The sequence below is a fragment of the Triturus cristatus genome, chromosome 4_1, assembly GCF_964204655.1.
Source record: "Triturus cristatus chromosome 4_1, aTriCri1.1, whole genome shotgun sequence".
Taxonomy (NCBI): Eukaryota; Metazoa; Chordata; class Amphibia; order Caudata; family Salamandridae; genus Triturus; species Triturus cristatus.
The window spans coordinates 1,162,585,287-1,162,612,718 of record NC_140585.1 but is presented as its reverse complement, the minus strand read 5'-3'; positions in this window follow the sequence as shown (position 1 = coordinate 1,162,612,718).

Genomic DNA, 27,432 nt, shown 5'->3' with positions numbered 1-27,432 from the left:
TTCCAGTCCAGGGAGGACCTGACCTTGCCTGGCAGTTCGGACTGTTCCCATTGGGCACAGGGTCAAGACTGATTTGCATATGGCTGGGTTCAAACCGGAATGGCATGAGGAGCAAAAAAATGATGGATTTAGGTCCAGATCTCTGTACTGGGGTGAATGTATGACATTGTTCTGCATTCTGCCCATCAATTTTTTTTTTTTTTGCATGTGTCACCCCGAGTGGGACAGGTATGTCCAGACATGGGTCCGGTGCTCTCAATGCCACTGGAGTCAAGCTATCCTGGCTGATGAGGGGTGAACTCCTGAAACCGGTCCTAGGATGCTTGGTTCCAGTCAGGGAGGACCTGGTTTGGCAGTTCGGGCTGGACTGTTCCCATGAGGCACAGGGTCAAGACTGATTTGCAAATGGCTGGCTAGAAACTGGAATGGCATGGTGAGCAGAAAAAAGATGGATTTAGGCTCAGATCTTTGTACTGGGGTGAATGAATGACATTGTACTGCATTCTGTCCATCAATTGTTCTTTCTGCGCCAAAATGAAAGTGTCCAGAACAAAGCTCGACCGACGCTACCGAGCTATCATAATCAGCTGTTTAGAATGTTGCCACGTGAGACTCCTCAGCGCTCACAGCCTGCTATGCTCGTTACGTGCTTCTAAACGGTTGATTCTTACTACAGCCTCCCGCCTGCTATAGATGACACTGCTCACTCACGACTTGATGTTTACTTCGCTCCTTCAGAAGCATAGCCTTCCTCTGGCACAGTGCACAACTATTAGATATCTTCAAATGAAGCCAGTCCCACACAACTGTTTTCTTCATAAATCCAAATATAATTTGGCTGATGTGGATGGAAGCACTCCACGAACGGACGCTTAATTAACAAACTGTAGTTCCTTGAATCACCACGTTCACAGCTTTCCCTTGAATTCGCTACAGCGTCATTTTCACAACAAATGTCGTTTCAGATTCTCATAAAGTCCTGCATGATGGACTGTTAATTCAACAGGTGCAACTGTAGTGGGTTTGTATTGGAATGCTATGTTTTGTTTCAGAATGTATTTGTAATTCTATGTTGCCCCGTGCTTGGAGTGTCCACGGTCGGTGGGTTCGATCTGCAGTGGCAGTTGCTGATCGACCTCTTGGCCTGTGACACGCTACTTGTCGCCGATGAAGCTTACTCTAAATAAACTTACTTCAAGAAGTTCGACTTCCGAGTGGAGCATTTCCAAATACCACAGCACCCTCACCGTACTAATTTTCCTGTCACAAAAGCAAAAAAATGTCGCCCTCTTCCTGTCAAACTAATCTCTGAAGAAGTAAGCGCCCCTTTTTTTTTTTATAAATTAACTCACTGTAGTTTTGTAGTCCAGGATTACTGACGATCTGATCAGCCAGCTGTGACTTTTCAGTGAAACTTAGAATAGTCCCTCTCGTTCTGGCAAGTTGTAGATCAACAGGGAGACACTGTCCATTACACAGCATCCCATCCTCATCGCCATTTGAAAATATGTAGATCAGCATCAGGCAGAAGAAGTAGCCTTACGGCTAGAGCGGTCGACCTCGAAGTTGGGGAACCGAGTTTGAGTCTCGGCAACGACGCCCAACAACCTGTGATATTGGGCAAATCACTTAGGGGCAGATTTACAAGCCCCGTATGGCACATTTGCGCTGCCGTTGCGTCACTTTTGTGACGCGGCGCAAAGCCAGCGCCATGCTGTGGGGTATTTAAAATGTGACGCATCTAGGGAGATGCGTCACGTTGTAAAGCTCTGCGCCACGTGGGCGTTCCAGCACAGGGGGGGGGGGTGTTCCGGCGCAGGAACGCCTCCTAAAAGTGGCTGAGTGAAATGTACAAGATTTCACTCCGTCACTTTTACGGCCATGCTGCGTCAAAGTTTGTGCTATATCAAACTCTAAAACATTTTTTTTTAAAGCGGAGTAAGTTCAATACTTTATTAAGTCTTAAAGAAGTAGATGTCTCATGCTTACCTGGGTTTGACGGAACCTCAACATTCTAACTCAGCTCTATCACAGGATTCCATGGGAGAGACCATTTAGTACAGATACAGGAGGGGGAAAGGTAAGGCCTTGGAACTAGAGTACATTAAGTTATAACACATCTGCACTCTCTTTACATATTGTCACATAATGGAAATTGATCACAGTTTGCTATTGAAGTGCGGAGACATTGGTCAAAGAGGTGTACTAAAACTACCAGAGAGCATTATGGAGCATCAAGGAAACTGGTGATTGGGCTTCCTCAGGTATAACAGCATTTGAGCAAAGTCATTACTCTGCTTTCTTTTTTCCATAATTTGCTACTGCACAGACCTAGAGTCAAGGAGCATAGGAGTGCTTCATAGTCAACACATTGCAGCAAAACTGTACACAGAACAGTATATGTTTGGGTAAGGCTAGATTAAACAAGCATTTGCAATGCAACAAGTCTCGCATTTACGCGAGTTTGAGCTATTGGCATTGTAAATGACAATGCCTTTTATTTATGTTTTGGTTTTTGAAGCATAAATGAAACACATTGTCATTTACAATGCCAATAGCTCAAACTCACGTAAATGCGGGACCTATTGCATTGCAAATGCTTGTTATGTCTAAGGAAGGTCTGGGTTCAAGGAAGTTCTGCAGACCAGCTGATCAAGTCCCCTTTGAATATTTTGTATCTTAACTGGTGGCTCCATTACCATTAATAATCAAAAACGTATTTATGGAGGACTTGGATGACAAATCCTGAACTGAAGGTTTATTTAAGCCCCTGCAACGACCTGTTACTTTGAATACCCGCCAAATAATGTCCAAAACGTGTTTCTAGTACCTCATAGTAGATAATAATTTTTATGTTTAGCCCCGTCAATAGTTAACATGCAGAAAATGTTACTTTCGAGGTGGTATTTAAACTTGTGCAATAGTTTCCATTATAAACGTCTACTATATCTGTACAGCTCTCCGACTCAGCCTCCTCGCCACTGTTGTTTCACAACCCTTAGTTTTATTTTTAATTCAACAGAATTAATTTGCACTCTTGGAACAGTATTCAAGAAAAGATCTCAAATGCGTTGTTCTCTATGGCATTTTAGAGTGTTGTGTGTTTTTGTTTCAAAGCATTTTTCTCTGTCTTTTACCTCTGCACCTAGTGCTTGTGTGTAACTCTGTACAAGACTTTAACAGGTTTCAGGCGACATTCACAAGATGTAACTTGCCATATTTTGTAAAGGGAAGGCTTTTAAGAGTAGTGAACAGAAGTTACTACACTAGTTGAGCCCACTTGTTCTTTTCCGTCCATTGATCCGTTGCCACAAACCGTGTGCGCTTGAATTGAGCACTGCAAACGTATTGAATCTGTCCTTGCTTCCTTGAAGACCTCGGGATTGGAGACTGAAATATTGTTTTTCAGGAGGCAAGTTCCTCTTGTGTTCAGTTTTCAAGATTTAACAATAGAACTAAATAGTATAGACTTTCAAGAGTAAAGGTTCTTGGAGACGTTTGAGAATACTTCTCTTGACAAGGACTTGCAAGAATTCATGACACATGGAGCCCTTGAATCTTGTAACAAGGTATGTATGCTTTGGCTGAAGTTCGGCATATTTTCTTGAATGGAATAGCGGACCCTAATCCCTCTCCCCAGTTGACACAGTGACAATGCTCACATCAATGACGTGTATTGGGCTGTGTACCTATCACCTCATGTTTATTAGAATATACTTTACTAGCAGACGGGCTACCATCACTCAGCCAGATCGTACCCCATTTTACCAGCCTGGCTCTGCTTGTTGACAATCCTCCTATGTGAATTAGTATTGAAAACGTTATAGGCGCCTAGGCAAATCACATCTATGTGCTGCCTTTTAGCTGACCACCCATCCCATTGCAAAATATGCGACTATTAGCTCTTACACACAGTTACTTAAACAGTACCTTGTAATAAAGCTGTCACTGCCAATTGATTATCGGCACTTCCTGTTGCCCATATATCACCATGTCACCTTCTAGGAAAGCAGGGAATGCATTCTTATTACTTGTACAATTGAGGGAACACCTGTTACAATCGTTCTCGTGCAAAATATAGAAATTGTGATGCCGTTAGAAAGTAGTGTTACGCTTTAGAACTACCATATAAAAAGATCCAGGGCTACATTGAAGGCCTGTTTTCTCTCATTAGTACCAGCACCCTACCTTGCAGCCATAATCTACACCTAATCTTGCAGCTGTGTTCTCCCTGGTAAATAATCACTTGACCCTGCCCCTCACAACTCTGTTCATCTGTCAGTGCAAGTCTTGAATTGGGTGCCCATGTTTCGTGCATTGATTAAAGTCGAGAGCGACATTTGAGGCCTAATCAGAAAAAGTCGACAATCTTTAATTTCGAGAAAATACTATTGCATACCACTTATGAGACAAGCATTGGCCGCGCGTGCGCCTCGCGCTCAGAGTTAAAGGGAAAAAAAACAAGCGAGGCAGGCTGCCGGCAGCAGGTGGAAGAACGCGCGCGCCTCGCGGGCAGCAGGGGGGGAAGAGGAGGGCTGCGCGATTCTCTTACGAGAGCGATAATTGCTACCATATGGCAGCGCTCGCTCCCGCAAGGCAATCGCCACACGTGCACGCGTTGCCATTGAAGGCAATGGAAGGCGTGCACTATTTAGCCTGAAAAAGGCAATCAATGGCTACAGGTCTCTTCCTATGCAGCGCATGCGCGCTGCGTAGGCGAGACCTAAAAAATCAGCATGTAATGAGAAAGAACTGGGCATTTAAGCACTGAACTATACACTGTACAACATGATATACCAGGCAAAATATATTTTTAATCAAGTACCAAATCGAGGGGTGGAACCTACATCCCTAGGTTCTATGTTCACCAACGTTGCCCATTCAACCACATTTCAACCCCTTACAGGAACTGCAGTATTTTTACTGGTTCCTAATGCAAAGTGAGCAATCTGTTTATTATAACATCATGAAAACTGAATATTCTCTAGCAAGTGATCTACCGGCGATTTTTTTATTTTGTAAAATTTTTTTATTCAATAATATCCAAGCATGTAGGAGCAATACAATGGTATTCTAGAGCTTACATCGTATTTTGACAACAATTATCGATAGCCACATCTGATAGTCGCACACCACCAGTTTCAAAGCCTCACCCTGTATGGTCCTTTCGCAAAATGTTGACAGTGTTTGTTGGTCAAATCAGAGTGACCGACATCTCAACAGTCCGTTCCGGTACGAACTCGCAAAAATCATAACAAACAATAAAATAACAGAACCCTCTCCACCCCCCCTCCACCCCACTCAACTCCTACCCACCCCCACCCCTCCAGTCATGTCGCTCAATCATCTATGTCTCTGTGGAGAATAATATCCAGTCATGTAAGGCATCAGGCACAATAATTCCAGTAGGAAGGGATCTAAAAAGGGTAAGCCTCTATACAAGATATGCTTTCAATCCCCCAGGCTATGTGCACAGATAGGGCAATGTTTCAACCCCCACACACAGTTCTACTCATTCAAGGGGTGGTTCGTTATCATCAGTCGGGTGCTTGAGCAACTCTACTAGCGCCACCCATTCTCTCGCCGTGTACAGCTTTTTTTCATTACCTGTTCTTTGGGCCATTTGCAATCTAAGAATCCCTTCACGATCTGCCCATTTTATAAATTCCCGCAGCCACCTCGAGCCACTAGGGGCACTGGTTGCCTTCCAGTGACTGGTAATTTCTCGTTTAGCTAGGACCAACCCCAGGTCTATGAAGTTGCTGGTCATTTTATTCCGGGCAGTATGAGGAAACCAGTCTAGTAGGCAATATCCCGGGGACAGTGTTATGTCTCTTTCCGTTATGTCGCCTAACTTAGTCGATACCTCCCTCCAGAACCCCTCTAGTAATGGACACTCCCGGAACATATGTAGGAATTTGGCATTTGCTAAGTTACACCGTGGACAGGCTGATCGGGCCCCAAAATACTCATTGATCTTGTGCGGGGTGAGATATGCTCTGTGGAGGGCAAAAAAATGGATTCGCTGGAACCGCGCATTTCTAGAACTTTTCCATGCTCTTTCTACTAGTGCCTCACACGGTTTCTCATCGAAGGGCATCCCAAGGTCTGTCTCCCATTTAAGACGCAGGCTCGCCAAGGGACGTCTTATCTCCTGGGTGAGCCGCCTATACAGGCAAGTGACTGCCTTGATCGTCCCGGCCGCCGATACTACATACTGACAGGGTAAAGAGATCGGCGGTTCCACCATTCCCTTCTCCCAATGCTTACGGATGGCTGCCATCAGAAGGGCATGTAAGAGAAAGTTCCTCCGGGGGAGCTCATAACGCTCTAATACATCATTAAAGGGTAGCAGGGTTTTGTCCTCGTAGAGGTCTCCGATAGTGGAGATCCCCGCCTCCTCCCAGTTCCGTAGTCCCTGCCAGTCCCCTCCATGGGGGTAGGGCCTGGCAAACCAGCAGCGGAATCGCAGGCGCATATGGGGGTCCCTGCTGGGCTCTTTTACTAGCCCGGTTCCAGCATTGGTGCATCGCCCACAGGTCCCCCGAAGCTTATCTTTCGCTCAAGGGAAGCCGCAGCAGCACACGCGAGAGCTGTCTCAAATCTGGATCTGTACCCCCATGGCACTCATTGCGAAGCCTTCCCACCATCCATTTCGTGAACCACTGTTGTTGAGCTGCGTGATAATAGGCCTAAAAATCAGGCATTGCAAAGCCCCCCTCCCATCTAGGTCTCATCATGGTGGTGAGTGCTATCCTTCGTCTCCCAGAGCACCATAGAAATCCTGTGATCATGGTGTTAAGTTTGGTAAAGAATTTTCGCGGGATCCATAGTGGTAACGAGCCAAAGTAATACAGCAAGCGCGGTAGTGTGACCATCTTTAGCAGTGCCACCCGTCCTGCCACTGAGAGCAGAAGAGTCCCCCAGAATTCAAAGTTACTCTTGGTGGCCCCCTATCGCTCAACCGACGTTACCTTCTAATAAATCTGCGGCTTTGTGATGAATACGCACTCCCAGATAAGTCAGGCATCTGCTTTCCCATACTACATTTAACATATCCGGTGGGTCATTCCGTCCACCTAAAACAGGGAAAAGGCACGTCTTGTTCCAGTTGACCTTGAGGCCGCTACTCTTTCCAGCCTGTTTAGTAGTTCCTTGGCACCTCGCAGATCGTCCGCAGAGTTGGCGAGGAACATTAGAAGATCATCTGCATATAATGCAATAAAGTGGGATTGGCCCATCCCGTCCAGTCCCCGGTAATATATCGCGCATGAACAGCGAGAGGTTCCTCTGCCAACGCGAACAAGAGGGGAGACAGCGGACATCCCTGTCTCGTTCCTCTGCCCATGGCGCAAGCCTCGGAGATCACATCACCCTTGCAAACTCTGGCAGTAGAGTTTTTATACAGTATTGATGTCCAGGCTACGAATTCCTTTATTTTTTTATTTTTTTTTTGCTCACCATGCCATTCCAGTTTGAACCCAGCCATATGTAAATCAGTCTTGACCCTGTGCCTCATGAGAACAGTCCAGCCTGAACTGCCATGCCAGGTCCTCCCTGAACTGGAAACAAGCATCCTAGGACCGGTTTCGGGGTTTCACCCCTCTTCAGCCAGGATAGCTTGATTCCAGTGGCATGGAGAGCACGGGACTCACGTCTGAGCATACCCGTCCAACTCAGGGTGACAAATGCAAAAACAACAGTTGATGGACAGAATGCAGAACAATGTCATGCATTCACCCCAGTACAGAGATCTGGGCCTAAATCCATCGTTTTTTTGCTCACCATGCCATTCCAGTTTGAACCCAGCCATATGCAAATCAGTCTTGACCCTGTGCCTCATGGGAACAGTCCAGCCCGAACTGCCAAGCCAGGTCCTCCCTGAACTGGAAACAAGCATGCTAAGACCGGTTTCGGGGTTTCACCCCTCTTGAGCCAGGATAGCTTGATTCCAGTGGCATGGAGAGCACGGGACTCACGTCTGAGCATACCCGTCCAACTCAGGGTGACAAATGCAAAAACAACAGTTGATGGACAGAATGCAGAACAATGTCATGCATTCACCCCAGTACAGAGATCTGGTCCTAAATCCATTGTTTTCCTGCTCACCATGCCATTCCAGTTTGAACCCAGCCATATGCAAATCAGTCTGAACCCTGTGCCTCATGGGAACAGTCCAGCCCGAACTGCCATGCCAGGTCCTCCCTGAACTGGAAACAAGCATCCTAGGACCGGTTTCGGAGTTTCACCCCTCTGCAGCCAGGATAGCTTGATTCCAGTGGCATGGAGAGCACGGGACTCATGTCTGAGCATACCCGTCCCACTCGGGGTGACAAATGCAAAAACAACAGTTGATGGACAGAATGCAGAACAATGTCATGCATTCACCCCAGTACAGAGATCTGGGCCTAAATCCATCGTTTTTTTGCTCACCATGCCATTCCAGTTTGAACCAAGCCATATGCAAATCAGTCTTGACCCTGTGCCTCATGGGAACAGTCCTACCCGAACTGTCAAGCCAGGTCCTTCCTGAACGGGAAAAAAGCATCCTAGGACCGGTTTCGGGGTTTCACCCCTCTTCAGCCAGGATAGCTTGATTCCAGTGGCATGGAGAGCACGGGACTCACGTCTGAGCATACCCGTCCCACTCGGGGTGACAAATGTAAAAGCAACAGTTGATGGACAGAATGTAGAACAATGTCATGCATTCACCCCAGTACAGTGATCTGGGCCTAAATCCATCGTTTTTTTGCTCACCATGCCATTCCAGTTTGAACCCAGCCATATGCAAATCAGTCTTGACCCTGTGCCTCATGGGAACAGTCCAGTCCGAACTGCCAAGCCAGGTCCTCCCTGAACTGGAAACAAGCATGCTAGGACCGGTTTCGGGGTTTCACCACTCTTGAGTCAGGATAGCTTGATTCCAGTGGCATGGAGAGCACGGGACTCACGTCTGAGCATACCCGTCCCACTCGGGGTGACAAATGCAAAAACAACAGTTGATGGACAGAATGCAGAACTCTGTTATGCATTCACCCCAGTACAGAGATCTGGGCCTAAATCCATTGTTTTTCTGCTCACCATGCCATTCCAGTTTGAACCCAGCCATATGCAAATCAGTCTTGACCATGTGCCTCATGGGAACAGTCCAGCCCGAACTGCCATGCCAGGTCCTCCCTGAACTGGGAACAAGCATCCTAGAACCGGTTTCGGGGTTTCACCCCTCTTCAGCCAGGATAGCTTGATTCCAGTGGCATGGAGAGAGAGCACGGGACTCACGTCTGAGCATACCCGTCCCACTCAGGGTGACAAATGCAAAAACAACAGTTGATGGACAGAATGCAGAACAATGTCATGCATTCACCCCAGTACAGAGATCTGGGCCTAAATCCATTGTTTTTCTGCTCACCATGCCATTCCAGTTTGAACCCAGCCATATGCAAATCAGTCTTGACCCTGTGCCTCATGGGAACATTCCAGCCCGAACTGCCATGCCAGGTCCTCCCTGAACTGGAAACAAGCATCCTAGGACCGGTTTCAGGGTTTCACCCCTCTTCAGCCAGGATAGCTTGATTCCAGTGGCATGGAGAGCACGGGACTCACGTCTGAGCATACCCGTCCCACTCGGGGTGACAAATGCAAAAACAACAGTTGATGGACAGAATGCAGAACAATGTCATGCATTCACCCCAGTACAGAGATCTGGGCTTAAATCCATCGTTTTTTTGCACACCATGCCATTCCAGTTTGAACCAAGCCATATGCAAATCAGTCTTGACCCTGTGCCTCATGGGAACAGTCCTGCCCGAACTGTCAAGCCAGGTCCTTCCTGAACGGGAAACAAGCATCCTAGGACCGGTTTCAGGGTTTCACCCCTCTTCAGCCAGAATAGCTTGATTCCAGTGGCATGGAGAGCACAGGACTCACGTCTGAGCATACCCGTCCCACTCGGGGTGACAAATGCAAAAACAACAGTTGATGGACAGAATGCAGAACAATGTCATGCATTCACCCCAGTACATAGATCTGGGCCTAAATCCATCGTTTTTTTGCTCACCATGTCATTCCAGTTTGAACCCCGCCATATGCAAATCAGTCTTGACCCTGTGCCTCATGGGAACAGTCCAGCCCGAACTGCCAAGCCAGGTCCTTCCTGAACTGGAAACAAGCATCCTAGGACCGGTTTCGGGGTTTCAACCCTCTTCAGCCAGGATAACCTGATTCCAGTGGCATGGAGAGCACGGGACTCACGTCTGAGCATACCCGTCCCACTCGGGGTGACAAATGCAAAAACAACAGTTGATGGACAGAATGCAGAACAATGTCATGCATTCACCCCAGTACAGAGATCTGGGCCTAAATCCATCATTTTTCTGCTCACCATGCCATTCCAGTTTGAACCCAGCCATATGCAAATCAGTCTTGACCCTGTGCCTCATGGGAACAGTCCAGCCCGAACTGCCATGCCAGGTCCTCCCTGAACTGGAAACAAGCATCCTAGGACCGGTTTCAGGGTTTCACCCCTCTTCAGCCAGGATAGCTTGATTCCAGTGGCATGGAGAGCACGGGACTCACGTCTGAGCATACCCGTCCCACTCGGGGTGACAAATGCAAAAACAACAGTTGATGGACAGAATGCAGAACAATGTCATGCATTCACCCCAGTACAGAGATCTGGGCCTAAATCCATCATTTTTTTGCTCACCATGCCATTCCAGTTTGAACCAAGCCATATGCAAATCAGTCTTGACCCTGTGCCTCATGAGAACAGTCCTGCCCGAACTGTCAAGCCAGGACCTTCCTGAACGGGAAACAAGCATCCTAGGACCGGTTTCGGGGTTTCACCCTTCTTCAGCCAGGATAGCTTGATTCCAGTGGCATGGAGAGCACGGGACTCACGTCTGAGCATACCCGTCCCACTCGGGGTGACAAATGCAAAAACAACAGTTGATGGACAGAATGCAGAACAATGTCATGCATTCACCCCAGTACAGAGATCTGGGCCTAAATCCATCGTTTTTTTGCTCACCATGTCATTCCAGTTTGAACCCCGCCATATGCAAATTAGTCTTGACCCTGTGCCTCATGGGAACAGTCCAGCCCGAACTGCCAAGCCAGGTCCTCCCTGAACTGGAAACAAGCATCCAAGGACCGGTTTCGGGGTTTCACCCCTCTTCAGCCAGGATAGCTTGATTCCAGTGGCATGGAGAGCACAGGACTCACGTCTGAGCATACCCGTCCCACTCGGGGTGACAAATGCAAAAACAACAGTTGATAGACAGAATGCAGAACAATGTCATGCATTCACCCCAGTACAGAGATCTGAGCCTAAATCCATAGTTTTTTTGCTCACCATGCCATTCCAGTTTGAACCCAGCCATATGCAAATCAGTCTTGACCCTGTGCCTCATGGGAACAGTCCAGCCCGAACTGCCATGCCAGGTTCTCCCTGAACTGGAAACAAGCATCCTAGGACCGGTTTCGGGGTTTCACCCCTCTTCAGCCAGGATAGCTTGATTCCAGTGGCATGGAGAGCACGGGACTCACGTCTGAGCATACCCGTCCCACTCGGGGTGACAAATGCAAAAACAACAGTTGATGGACAGAATGCAGAACAATGTCATGCATTCACCCCAGTACAGAGATCTGGGCCTAAATCCATCGTTTTTTTGCTCACCATGCCATTCCAGTTTGAACCAAGCCATATGCAAATCAGTCTTGACCCTGTGCCTCATGAGAACAGTCCTGCCCGAACTGTCAAGCCAGGACCTTCCTGAACGGGAAACAAGCATCCTAGGACCGGTTTCGGGGTTTCACCCTTCTTCAGCCAGGATAGCTTGATTCCAGTGGCATGGAGAGCACGGGACTCACGTCTGAGCATACCCGTCCCACTCGGGGTGACAAATGCAAAAACAACAGTTGATGGACAGAATGCAGAACAATGTCATGCATTCACCCCAGTACAGGGATCTGGGCCTAAATCCATCGTTTTTTTGCTCACCATGTCATTCCAGTTTGAACCCCGCCATATGCAAATTAGTCTTGACCCTGTGCCTCATGGGAACAGTCCAGCCCGAACTGCCAAGCCAGGTCCTCCCTGAACTGGAAACAAGCATCCAAGGACCGGTTTCGGGGTTTCACCCCTCTTCAGCCAGGATAGCTTGATTCCAGTGGCATGGAGAGCACAGGACTCACGTCTGAGCATACCCGTCCCACTCGGGGTGACAAATGCAAAAACAACAGTTGATAGACAGAATGCAGAACAATGTCATGCATTCACCCCAGTACAGAGATCTGGGCCTAAATCCATCGTTTTTTTGCTCACCATGCCATTCCAGTTTGAACCCAGCCATATGCAAATCAGTCTTGACCCTGTGCCTCATGGGAACATTCCAGCCCGAACTGCCATGCCAGGTCCTCCCTGAACTGGAAACAAGCATCCTAGGACCGGTTTCGGGGTTTCACCCCTCTTCAGCCAGGATAGCTTGATTCCAGTGGCATGGAGAGCACGGGACTCACGTCTGAGCATACCCGTTCCACTCGGGGTGACAAATGCAAAAACAACAGTTGATGGACAGAATGCAGAACAATGTCATGCATTCACCCCAGTACAGAGATCTGGGCCTAAATCCATCGTTTTTTTGCTCACCATGCCATTCCAGTTTGAACCAAGCCATATGCAAATCAGTCTTGACCCTGTGCCTCATGGGAACAGTCCAGCCCGAACTGCCATGCCAGGTCCTCCCTGAACTGGAAACAAGCATCCTAGGACCGGTTTCGGGGTTTCACCCCTCTTCAGCCAGGATAGCTTGATTCCAGTGGCATGGAGAGCACGGGACTCACGTCTGAGCATACCCGTCCCACTCGGGGTGACAAATGCAAAAACAACAGTTGATGGACAGAATGCAGAACAATGTCATGCATTCACCCCAGTACAGAGATCTGGGCCTAAATCCATCGTTTTTTTGCTCACCATGCCATTCCAGTTTGAACCAAGCCATATGCAAATCAGTCTTGACCCTGTGCCTCATGAGAACAGTCCTGCCCGAACTGTCAAGCCAGGACCTTCCTGAACGGGAAACAAGCATCCTAGGACCGGTTTCGGGGTTTCACCCTTCTTCAGCCAGGATAGCTTGATTCCAGTGGCATGGAGAGCACGGGACTCACGTCTGAGCATACCCGTCCCACTCGGGGTGACAAATGCAAAAACAACAGTTGATAGACAGAATGCAGAAAAATGTCATGCATTCACCCCAGTACAGAGATCTGGGCCTAAATCCATCGTTTTTTTGCTCACCATGCCATTCCAGTTTGAACCCAGCCATTTGCAAATCAGTCTTGACCCTGTGCCTCATGGGAACAGTCCAGCCCAAACTGCCAAGCCAGGTCCTCCCTGAACTGGAAACAAGCATGCTAGGACCAGTTTCGGGGTTTCACCCCTCTTGAACCAGGATAGCTTGATTCCAGTGGCATGGAGAGCACGGGACTCACGTCTGAGCATACCCGTCCCACTCGGGGTGACAAATGCAAAAACAACAGTTGATGGACAGAATGCAGAACACTGTCATACATTCACCCCAGTACAGAGATCTGGGCCTAAATCCATCATTTTTCTGCTCACCATGCCATTCCAGTTTGAACCCAGCCATATGCAAATCAGTCTTGACCCTGTGCCTCATGGGAACAGTCCAGCCCGAACTGCCATGCCAGGTCCTCCCTGAACTGGAAACAAGCATCCTAGGACCGGTTTCGGGGTTTCACCCCTCTTCAGCCAGGATAGCTTGATTCCAGTGGCATGGAGAGCACGGGAATCACGTCTGAGCATACCCGTCCCACTCGGGGTGACAAATGCAAAAACAACAGTTGATGGACAGAATGCAGAACAATGTCATGCATTCACCCCAGTACAGAGATCTGGGCCGAAATCCATCGTTTTTTTGCTCACCATGCCATTCCAGTTTGAACCAAGCCATATGCAAATCAGTCTTGACCCTGTGCCTCATGAGAACAGTCCTGCCCGGAGTGTCAAGCCAGGACCTTCCTGAACGGGAAACAAGCATCCTAGGACCGGTTTCGGGGTTTCACCCTTCTTCAGCCAGGATAGCTTGATTCCAGTGGCATGGAGAGCACGGGACTCACGTCTGAGCATACCCGTCCCACTCGGGGTGACAAATGCAAAAACAACAGTTGATGGACAGAATGCAGAACAATGTCATGCATTCACCCCAGTACAGAGATCTGGGCCTAAATCCATCGTTTTTTTGCTCACCATGTCATTCCAGTTTGAACCCCGCCATATGCAAATTAGTCTTGACCCTGTGCCTCATGGGAACAGTCCAGCCCGAACTGCCAAGCCAGGTCCTCCCTGAACTGGAAACAAGCATCCAAGGACCGGTTTCGGGGTTTCACCCCTCTTCAGCCAGGATAGCTTGATTCCAGTGGCATGGAGAGCACAGGACTCACGTCTGAGCATACCCGTCCCACTCGGGGTGACAAATGCAAAAACAACAGTTGATAGACAGAATGCAGAACAATGTCATGCATTCACCCCAGTACAGAGATCTGGGCCTAAATCCATCGTTTTTTTGCTCACCATGCCATTCCAGTTTGAACCCAGCCATATGCAAATCAGTCTTGACCCTGTGCCTCATGGGAACAGTCCAGCCCGAACTGCCATGCCAGGTCCTCCCTGAACTGGAAACAAGCATCCTAGGACCGGTTTCGGGGTTTCACCCCTCTTCAGCCAGGATAGCTTGATTCCAGTGGCATGGAGAGCACGGGACTCACGTCTGAGCATACCCGTCCCACTCGGGGTGACAAATGCAAAAACAACAGTTGATGGACAGAATGCAGAACAATGTCATGCATTCACCCCAGTACAGAGATCTGGGCCTAAATCCATCGTTTTTTTGCTCACCATGCCATTCCAGTTTGAACCAAGCCATATGCAAATCAGTCTTGACCCTGTGCCTCATGAGAACAGTCCTGCCCGAACTGTCAAGCCAGGACCTTCCTGAACGGGAAACAAGCATCCTAGGACCGGTTTCGGGGTTTCACCCTTCTTCAGCCAGGATAGCTTGATTCCAGTGGCATGGAGAGCACGGGACTCACGTCTGAGCATACCCGTCCCACTCGGGGTGACAAATGCAAAAACAACAGTTGATGGACAGAATGCAGAACAATGTCATGCATTCACCCCAGTACAGGGATCTGGGCCTAAATCCATCGTTTTTTTGCTCACCATGTCATTCCAGTTTGAACCCCGCCATATGCAAATTAGTCTTGACCCTGTGCCTCATGGGAACAGTCCAGCCCGAACTGCCAAGCCAGGTCCTCCCTGAACTGGAAACAAGCATCCAAGGACCGGTTTCGGGGTTTCACCCCTCTTCAGCCAGGATAGCTTGATTCCAGTGGCATGGAGAGCACAGGACTCACGTCTGAGCATACCCGTCCCACTCGGGGTGACAAATGCAAAAACAACAGTTGATAGACAGAATGCAGAACAATGTCATGCATTCACCCCAGTACAGAGATCTGGGCCTAAATCCATCGTTTTTTTGCTCACCATGCCATTCCAGTTTGAACCCAGCCATATGCAAATCAGTCTTGACCCTGTGCCTCATGGGAACATTCCAGCCCGAACTGCCATGCCAGGTCCTCCCTGAACTGGAAACAAGCATCCTAGGACCGGTTTCGGGGTTTCACCCCTCTTCAGCCAGGATAGCTTGATTCCAGTGGCATGGAGAGCACGGGACTCACGTCTGAGCATACCCGTTCCACTCGGGGTGACAAATGCAAAAACAACAGTTGATGGACAGAATGCAGAACAATGTCATGCATTCACCCCAGTACAGAGATCTGGGCCTAAATCCATCGTTTTTTTGCTCACCATGCCATTCCAGTTTGAACCAAGCCATATGCAAATCAGTCTTGACCCTGTGCCTCATGGGAACAGTCCAGCCCGAACTGCCATGCCAGGTCCTCCCTGAACTGGAAACAAGCATCCTAGGACCGGTTTCGGGGTTTCACCCCTCTTCAGCCAGGATAGCTTGATTCCAGTGGCATGGAGAGCACGGGACTCACGTCTGAGCATACCCGTCCCACTCGGGGTGACAAATGCAAAAACAACAGTTGATGGACAGAATGCAGAACAATGTCATGCATTCACCCCAGTACAGAGATCTGGGCCTAAATCCATCGTTTTTTTGCTCACCATGCCATTCCAGTTTGAACCAAGCCATATGCAAATCAGTCTTGACCCTGTGCCTCATGAGAACAGTCCTGCCCGAACTGTCAAGCCAGGACCTTCCTGAACGGGAAACAAGCATCCTAGGACCGGTTTCGGGGTTTCACCCTTCTTCAGCCAGGATAGCTTGATTCCAGTGGCATGGAGAGCACGGGACTCACGTCTGAGCATACCCGTCCCAATCGGGGTGACAAATGCAAAAACAACAGTTGATGGACAGAATGCAGAACAATGTCATGCATTCACCCCAGTACAGGGATCTGGGCCTAAATCCATCGTTTTTTTGCTCACCATGTCATTCCAGTTTGAACCCCGCCATATGCAAATTAGTCTTGACCCTGTGCCTCATGGGAACAGTCCAGCCCGAACTGCCAAGCCAGGTCCTCCCTGAACTGGAAACAAGCATCCAAGGACCGGTTTCGGGGTTTCACCCCTCTTCAGCCAGGATAGCTTGATTCCAGTGGCATGGAGAGCACAGGACTCACGTCTGAGCATACCCGTCCCACTCGGGGTGACAAATGCAAAAACAACAGTTGATAGACAGAATGCAGAACAATGTCATGCATTCACCCCAGTACAGAGATCTGGGCCTAAATCCATCGTTTTTTTGCTCACCATGCCATTCCAGTTTGAACCCAGCCATATGCAAATCAGTCTTGACCCTGTGCCTCATGGGAACATTCCAGCCCGAACTGCCATGCCAGGTCCCCCCTGAACTGGAAACAAGCATCCTAGGACCGGTTTCGGGGTTTCACCCCTCTTCAGCCAGGATAGCTTGATTCCAGTGGCATGGAGAGCACGGGACTCACGTCTGAGCATACCCGTTCCACTCGGGGTGACAAATGCAAAAACAACAGTTGATGGACAGAATGCAGAACAATGTCATGCATTCACCCCAGTACAGAGATCTGGGCCTAAATCCATCGTTTTTTTGCTCACCATGCCATTCCAGTTTGAACCAAGCCATATGCAAATCAGTCTTGACCCTGTGCCTCATGGGAACAGTCCTGCCCGAACTGTCAAGCCAGGTCCTTCCTGAACGGGAAACAAGCATCCTAGGACCGGTTTCGGGGTTTCACCCCTCTTCAGCCAGGATAGCTTGATTCCAGTGGCATGGAGAGCACGGGACTCACGTCTGAGCATACCCGTGCCACTCGGGGTGACAAATGCAAAAACAACATTTGATGGACAGAATGCAGAACAATGTCATGCATTCACCCCAGTACAGAGATCTGGGCCTAAATCCATCGTTTTTTTGCTCACCATGCCATTCCAGTTTGAACCCGCCATATGCAAATCAGTCTTGACCCTGTGCCTCATGGGAACAGTCCAGCCCGAACTGCCAAGCCAGGTCTTTCCTGAACTGGAAACAAGCAGCCTAGGACCGGTGCACACGTAAATTTATCAAAACAATTGTTACAAAGTAGTACAAATGAAGAGAATTAGTTTCTTATTCTTCTTCCTTTAATATTCATAGGTCTTCTCATTCCTTATGCCTGAGCCATGCCTAAGCCAACGCGTTTCGTCGTAAGCCTACGACTTTTTCAAGGCTAGAAATAACATGACAATTATGTTTTAAATTAAAGTACATTAAACACTTACACCCAGTGCAGGGGGCTATTCAAGAAAATTCATTGGTGACAACGCAAGGTATACAAAACTAAGGTAAAGGCATATTATTAATGAATCAGCAAGGTAGCATCATAAACAAATTATCATCATAATTTCAATGCAATCCATCACGTCACAATCCTTTTAATATATAGTCTTGTTTAATCTAGTGAAAGCGTTACAATCCAAATGTAATCCCAAGAGTCCAACAGTGAGTATTATGAGTATAAAACCCATTGTGTCAATACCACTCATTATCCGAGATATAAGGTACCTGATTAATTCCTATGTGTAACTGAATCTGTAAATATCAAAGGAGGAAATTACTTAAGATAAGGCAATGGTCTTAGCATGGTGTCTATTTTGATCAGAAAAAACACATGTTATCAAATTAAATCTTACCTTTGTAAAGGTAATTAAAATTCATATTGGTACTCCACAGGATAACAAATTTAGTATCCCAAAGTATGAGTAGTTATATTAGAGCAGACCCAATAGCGTTCAGTCAAATCTGTAAGAACATAAAGACACACAGATTTGTGGTAGCCACCGTCAAAAATTCCATTTACAAATATTTTATTGACACGTATTATCGAGTATTCCACAGTTAACGCATATCAGAGGTATAAAGTAAAAAAATTCGCCAAACAGCAAGGAATACGCAACTCGACAGTACCATATCCTAACCCTACACCTTGTGAGGTAGCTATTGCTCATGCACGGGACTCACGTCTGAGCATACCTGTCCCACTCGGGGTGACAAATGCAAAAATAACATTTGATGGACAGAATGCAGAACAATGTCATGTCATGCATTCACCCCAGTACAGAGATCTGGGCCTAAATCCATAGTTTTTTTGCTCACCATGCCATTCCAGTTTGAAACCAGCCATATGCAAATCAGTCTTGACCCTGTGCCTCATGGGAACAGTCCAGCCCGAACTGACTGAACACTGATTTGCATATAACCAGGTCTAAACTGGGGTGGCATGGTGAGCAAATGAATGATGGATTTAACCCAGATCTCTTGACTGGGGGTGAATCTTTTGATTTGTTCTGCATTCCGTCCATCAATTGTGTGTCTTTTGCTTTCTCGTTGTATATTCATGGCCGTGTTCCGGGATGGAATAAAACCTGCCTGATCTATGTGCACAAGTGTCGTCATATGGATCATCAGACGGCTAGCCAAGATGCGGCTTAATATCTTATAATCGAGGTTGAGCATGGTGAAGGGATGGTATGCAGTTCGATCCCAGGCTGGTTTATCTGGTTTTAGGAGCGGTATAATTACCGCTTCCCTCGTTGTTACGGGAAAACATCCATCCCGCTTCGATCCATTGTAAAGGGTCATCAAGCGGGGAGCCAAAGCATCAAAATATGTGGAGTAGAACTCAACCGGGAGTCCATCCGTACCAGGGGTTTTGTTTCTGGCCATGTGTTTTATGGCCCCCCTGATCTCACCTAGTTCTATGTCCCGGCCTAGGGTCTCCGCTGCGTCTGCATCCATTTGAGGAAGTTCGATATCATCTAAAAATCCCTCCCCTTCCAACACCATTGGGTCTAGTTGACTCTGATACAGGGTAGTATAGTAGTCCAAAAACTGAGCATTGATATTCTGTTGTCCATAATGACTCACGCCATCCCTCCCCCGTAACTCTAGGATCGTCGTCCCTCTACGTGCCAGCCAAGCCAGCAACACTCCAGACTTGTCCCTCTCAGCGTGGGCCCGAGTCACATAAGCCCTGTGGTCAAAGCATCTCAACCAATCCACCTGTACTGATCATTTCCCTGGCCTCCAGTAGATCTGTTTGCCTGTCCGCTCTCCCCGGTCAATCCCTTTCCACATCTCGGAGCCGAGATTTTCTGTACATCCCTTAGGAGGACCCTCCGTATGCCCACTGCTTCGCCAATACATCGACCCCTTATGAAAACTTTGAAAACATCCCATTCAATAAGGGGGCTGGTAGCCATGTTAGTATTATTCAGCGCCTATTGTGGTTCGAAATACCTGATCCTCTAATACCTCCGGTCGGAGTCGGCAGCTAGGAATTGTAGGCTTAGCCCGCACCCAGTCCAAGGATATCAGTAGGGGATTGTGATCAGATATCGTCCTAGCTAAGTACTCACTCAAAGTGATCCCTACATGTACGACCGGGGAGTAGAGAATGGAGTCTAAACGAACATGCAGCTCGTGTAGAGCCGAGAAATAAGAGTAGTCCCTCTCCATTGGATGATGGGCTCTCCAAGTGTCTGTTAACCTCCAATGTTGCTGCCAATCCCGTCGGGCTTCTACAACCCTGTGTGTGAGAGTGTCAGGGAGTGGTGGTTGTGAACGGTCCAGATTGACATCAACAATGCTATTGAAATCCCCTCCCAGGAGTACCGATCCAGTTAGAACCTGCGCTAGTGTCTGTGAAAGTTGAGCTAAGAATGCGAGTTGATCAACGTTGGGGACGTATATACTCCCTATGGTTATATCTCGGCCATCTAGATGCCCCAACACCACCACAAACCTGCCCTCTGGGTCTATTATTTGCCTGACACATTGAAAGGGGACTTCCGCCCTCACCCATATTAGGGTCCCTCTAGCAAAAGCTGAATACGTAGTGTGGAACACCTGCCCTCTCCAGCGGCGCTGTAGTGCTGTCCCTTCCTTCTGCGTTAAATGGGTTTCTTGTAATAATCCAATTTTCACCCCTCTTCTCACCAGATAAGCGTGCATTTTATGGCGTCAGTTCATGGTGTGTATCCCCCTAACATTCCAGGTTATGCATTTGATACCTACGGTGGAAGCCATAGTACAATCCCCAGTTTCTCTCGGTGTAATTCTCCCATAGTGACATGCCTGGCCCCAAACCAATTTCCCCCAACAATAAAAACAACCCAACACCCGTTCCCCAGGACAGGCTTATACAAACAGGTCCCCATCCAAACTAAGGCACTCAAACAGTGAATCATGGAAGTGGCAAAACGTGTTCCGATACCATTGGACCCAGAACCCCCCCAGATCCCCCTCCCCACAGGTATAACACACTCGGTAAGCCCTAATAGTACAAGTGTGCCCTCCGGCAGTCCTCAAGCTTGCAACATTTGCCGTTGTGGCAGCAAGGCGACAGCAGTCAGCGTTCGATTTGGCAGTTAAAAGAGGACCTCGTTTATCACTGTTTTCCTTCCGGGTTAGCCGACGTTAAGCAAGGATTTCCCACATCTATGAGTTTGGAAGCGTAGAACTTGCTGCCTCAAGCCCTTTTCACCATCATCGTCTCAATGATTACAAACGAGAACGAGGCGGAGGAGCCCGCCCTGCCTGAGTTTGCTGCGGCTCTGCGGAGAGTCTGTATCCGACCGGAGCCGCAAATTCTGACCTGGAGTTGCCGGAGCCGGGTTTGAGCCGGGTTGAGCCTGGAGCGAGGGTGGTGAGTTGAACCGAGTTGGACCGGTGGTGGCGTGGCTGTTAACTTCCTGCCCCTAGCACCTTGCCTGCCGTTTGCCGCTGTGTACTACTCGTCGCTCCCCCGTTCCCCCGCCCCCGGCTTCCCGGCTCTCACCTTTGCCGTCCGCCTGCCATTGGACAACAAGCGGAGTAGAGCTGGTGAGTGAGTGCAGGAGTCGAGCCAAGTTGAGCCAAGTGGGACTCTGCTGAGTGGTGGCGGCTCCTCAGCTCCCCGGGCAGCATCATTTACGCTTCTCCGCTTCCCTACAGAGGCAACCCCAAGGCAAGGAAACCCTCAAGGCAAATACTCTAGTAAGGAGTGGAGCGGGGGTTAGTGGTGACTGGAAGGGCCATAAGGTGTTTAGTGGTGTAGTGAGAGGTGCTGGAGTTAGGACAACGGGCTGTTCCGCTCCCGCCGCTTCCGCCGCTTCCTGCCTCCTGCCTCCTGCCCCCTCCTGCCCCATGGCACCTGCCTCCTACCTCTCCGCCCCTTCGCATCCACCAGGGAGGAACTGTGCCACTGTAAAGCGGCAAAAGTGACACTGACAGAAAAAGCAGAAAACACAAGCCCCTAAAAAGCCTCCAATCTTCAACCTCGAGTTTTCTTGCCCAAGGACCAAGGACCGGGCATTAGCAGAACAGAACTGGATAAAACTCAGATAAACTCAGCTGACCCAGCCATTATGGCTAACAACAGTTTCAACACCAGTCACAATATCAGCTTCAGCTTCGAGCCTCTGGCTATCCCGGACCACCAGAACCGCTAGGACAATCTGCATTGCCCAATAAGGGAGGGACATCTGGACCCACTTGACTTTCTGGGACCTCAGACCTCGGTCCGTGGACCTAAGAGCCTAGAGTACGGTGCGCAGAACAATTATGCGGACAAGGAATGCGGGTTTGGCCCAGCCCCAGGTCAACTACCGCCCTCATAAATCAGCGAGACGCCAAAAAGCTAAGATGTTGTACCCCCCTGGCAAAGGTAGTGCAAGACACGGTCCAATCCCACAGGATGGGCAACAATTGGGAGGGCAGCAATCAAACTTTCCTCCATCTTTAAGCACAAATATCAGGAATACAAATACAAACTCAACCCTAAATCTGAGTGAATACACCGCAATTAGCAACACCAACAGCAACAGTCCTAAAAGTAATAATGACATTGGAAACTATTTCCAACAATTGACCAAACCGCGCCCCAACAACTCATGAATCTGCACATCAGTGCCCACAAATTTAGACAGTGGACTGATGGAAGTTCTCCCCACCTCTACCTCAGAGGAAAGTGAGGCAGGCGAGGAGTTTCCTTCCTTAACATGATACACTAGGGACATTATGGAAAATTGCATAATTTTGAAATCCCAGCTGGACCCCCTGGCTTCCTCTTTCATGTCCACTGAGTCCGGGGACGAGAAGTTTCTACTAAAAGAGAGTTCTGACTCAAACCAAAGCCTACTAAGCGCAAATGAACCATAGCCGTCCGACTCGCTGGAAACGGAAACTGGCTCGGTGCCATCAAAAATAGAAAACCATCTTGCGCTGATTAACGAAGCTTTGATTTCAATGGCAAATGCAGCCATAATGCGCGCAGGCAAATTAGACACTCAAATAAACATACTGCAATCAGTTGCTAGCCTGATCTCTGGATTAGACTTGAAACTGGAACATTTTAACTCCCTGATATGCAGAGCCCAGGTAAACACGGATGTTAAGGTAAAACAAGATGACTGCGGTTGCTCCCCAATACTACAGAACTTGGAAAAGCTCTCAGAAATAATGAGCACCTTAGTTACGGACCTTAAGTGTGACGAGCAATCACGCCTCCCCCACTATAATCCAACTCAGAGTCCAAGCATGAAGACTACACAAACAAATATGATAACAGCCATATACGAGTCATCAGGGCCAATGGGGGACCAAACAAACAAAATAAGAATAAGAGATGTGCAGCCTACATTGGCCCCACAGCAATGGCTACAGGATAATCAGGATAGTTCAGGAAATCTCCAGGTATGACAGTAACAACCTAAAAGCCCACCTATCGTCAATGCCTTGGCTTTGAAACTCAATTCGCAGTCCAAATCAGAATCCTGCCTTACTGCTGATAACGGTCCTGGAAAATCAGATGACCCAATATCATCAACTTTAGAATTTCAATACCTGTCCAGGAAAAACAAGAAAAAACTGAAAAAGTTAAACAAAACAAAACATGGCAAAAGCTATTCTAAAAGGACCATCAAGCATTGGCTTGTGCCAGAAAAACAGGAAAACAGAGAACATAGCAGGGTGAACCAGAATGACCGTGGCCCCACACAAAAAACAATTACTACCGATCAAAATAGAGGCACACAAATTTATGGCACAATTATTAATGATTTACTTGCTCAGAGCCTCCCAAGCGGGAATCCGATTAAAATTCTGAGCACAACAGTCCCCGCGCCCAGTGACCACCTGATCAACACACAGGGCCCACAGATTGAAGAGCCATGCCAAGATATCACAAACAAACTGGCCTCCGCACAGCCAATAGCATATAAGTAGTCCCAATTTGTAAATATACCTAATGAACACTACCCAAGTAAGCGCTAATGACTCTCCATCCCCCCGGATCGCATCTCTACCCTCAGGAGTGATTCGCAAATTTGTGCCTCAAGTATAAACTGGACCAGGGGGACCTGCTTCCCGCAAAAAATCAATTCTGAATTTTACAGAGCCCTTGGATGCTACCAAGGTGTCTTTTAACCTAATCAACCCCCTCAAGGTCCATGCCACAGACCGAGAAAATCTGAAAGTTTTGTTATATCCCGAATATACTTCGCAGGGGAATTGGGACATCCTCAACAGAGGAAACCTTCTGAAGCTCTAAGAAAATATTCCGACTTTGGAAAATATAAAAACAACTGATATTGAGACGGTGACTTTTTCTGGCCCAGGGCCAAGTGAATTAAACGAAACAACTGAGATAACATTCTCCAATCTGATCATGGCGGACGCTTTGAGAGGATATAAAACGCAACTGTACAATTGGGGCCTAAAAATCAAGCCCCCACTTGTTACTAAATATCCAGAGGTCCTGAAAAATAATGTGCCATGCGCTCAACAGGGAGAACAAGATCTGAATGGTCAGAAATGGATGAACAGTAAACATTCAACTTTACTAGCTATCGGATTGATTTTACATGGCTCTATAGGTGGCACACAAACGATTCAGCGGAGCAACAATTCAATGCAAACTACCAAACACGTAGAAGGAGGCAATCGCTCCTGTTCAACTAAGGGGAACAGTACCAAAGATTGGTCCTGGCTCTCACTGGCCTTAAACTCTAGTTCCTAATATCAGACCCTTACTAGGCAATCAGTCGACACCACCAAAGATCAGCTACACCCTAAACAATGGCCACGTTCAGTATAGAAGTCACTCTGATATCAATCAAACGATCAATATCATGACCTGGAATGTTGCAGGGATACATAAAGTCTTGCAAATTCCAGCTGCAATTACATTCCTTGCAGGAGCAGACATAATCTGCACCCAAGAAACATGGGCTAATTCTTCTACACCAATAGGGGACTATGCAGAATATTTCAAACCCGCAATAAAAGCCAACATTTTCGGGAGACCGTCAGGGGGCATTTCAATATACGTCAAGCATGCACTGTAAGTACACTTTTCAGTAATAAAGAACCCCTCAGACATGTTTTTGGCATTTTGAAAAGCTTGAACACGACAGATGGCCCAATATCAATACTCTTAATCAATGTCTATTTTAACCGCCATGGGCCGGGCTCGAAGACAAACTCAATCGGTTATTAAACGAGATCGAAACTCTGCTATTATAGTATGCAGGCATGGACTCCATCATTCTTGGTGACTTTAACATGCATGACATAGGGCTAAACGCACCTGAAAGCCACTCCAATGGGAGCACAGGAAGATTCAATGCTCTAATGCGGGTATATAACCTGGTAACGACACACTCTTTAACTACAAAAGTCAACTCAACAGCATTGATAGCACCCACTTACAACAATCGGACCACAATAGATTATGTTCTACTAAGTGAGAGTCTACAAAAAAATATGTTAAATTATGCAGTCCAACCCCGGAATGAAAGCGACCATGCCGCCCTAACCTTACAGTTATCCATTACTGCGCAAATTCGCTATACTCTTTGCTGCATCGGAGTCACAAAGGGGAAAGAGCTACATAGACTCCTTAGAAGAATCAAATGGGGGCCGCTCCCAAGTCATAAGTTTGCCTCATGGAAATCAACATGGAAAGGCTGGCAGACAGGTCTCAACGACAAGGGCCGTATAGGGTAATGGGGTTCACCTGCCTACGATTTAGCATCTCTCCTTCGGGGGAGCATTACACACAGAACCTATGCTAACCCCGCATATAAACTGGGACACCAACCAGCAATCAAGGAATGCTCCAAGCAACTGGATTCCAAACGCAGGGCCTATTGGGCAACTAGATCCGATTCTGCCAAAAAGGAACTAAAACTAGCGGCCAAGAGCCACTCATCACTGGTCTGGCAGGTAAAACGCGAATTCATAGAGGCAAAATGGCTGAAGATATTCGAGTTGCTTGCACCCAGCAAATCACAAGAATTTTGGCAATATTTAAACAACTTAATCCATGGGACCTCTAACAGAGAGAACCCACTTGATGCAAGCACTTGGACAGCCCATGTAAAAACCCTCTACACTGATGACTCGAAGGCAAAAGTACTAGAAAGAACTCCTGGGGAGCAATCAAGCAAAGTGACAATAGAACTTATGGAACCTTTGGCCGCTGACATCCCACCCCCCCAAAAAAACAGGCAATTCGAACCATCTTGAAAAAAATACGCCATAATGGAGCTCCTGGACCTAATGGCCTGCCTGGCTCCCTCTTCAGGGAGGACATCGATTTCTGGGCTGAGAATTTGGCACAGCTGTATGCCGAGTGTAGGCTTTTGGAGGATGTCCCAGACTCCTGAAGGGGGTCACTGCTACACCCAATTTACAAAAAAGGGCCAAGCAAGGACTCTAGGAACTACCGTAGGATTGCCTTATTGGACATTGAGGGCAAGGCTTATGCAAGCACTCTTCTGATGGAACTAGCCAATTGGGTCAGCCAGGAAGATCTTCTCCCTTTCTACCAGACCGGGTTCCGATCAGGAGGTTCCACCCTAGATAACATCATTGCCCTGCCATACCTAGCACACCAAACGATGGCTCACGGCACTCAGCCACTTTTTGCTTGTTTCATTGACTACACAGCAGCATTTGATGGGGTAGACCGCAACATCTTATGGAAGAAATTGGCATGTTAGAACATCTGCCCGAAACCGTTACAAGCCATTAGATCGCTGTATTCGCAAACTTGGGTAAGAGTTAAACTCTCATGTGAATCCACCACAGAAAAAATCACCACAGATCACGGGCTAAAGCAGGGCTGTGCTCTTGCCCCACTGCTCTTTAATTTATATACAGCGGATTTGGGTAGCGCTCTGCATGGATCCACTTTAGCGACTCCTAGGATTGGGAAAATCAAGATCCAGCTGATGCAATATGCTGACGACTTGGTCCTTTTGGACCACACTAAAGTCGGCCTTCAAAAAGCTTTAACAGCACTTTCAGAGTACAACGCTAAAAACAAGCTGGTTGCCAACCCAACGAAATCCAAGATAGTGATCTTTGGACGCCATCCGAAAAAGAAATTGATGAAATGGAGTCTGGGCCCACTAACATTGAACAGTACACAATCGTACAACTATCTTGGGGTCTGGATCAGTGAAACTGGACGCTCACAGGCCCACCGCCATAAGCTCCAGCAGAAAGGAAAAATGGTTACCTATGCCATCTGCAAACTCTATGCCGTTTTAGAAAGTCCAGCAACAACGGCCATTCAACAAGTTCTAGGGGCAAAACTATTACCTTCCCTCAATTATGCGATACAGGCGGTTCCAGGCAAATTTACGCAGGATCTTGAAAAGATCCACTGTGCAGCTTACAAAAAGTTAGTCTGTCTACCAGCATGCACTCGGAATACTTTAATTCGCCTGGAATTCAATCTCAACCGACAATCTTTGGAAGAACTGGCGACTCTGGAAAAATACTTTTATCTAACAACTGTGGCACCAGAGAATTCAAT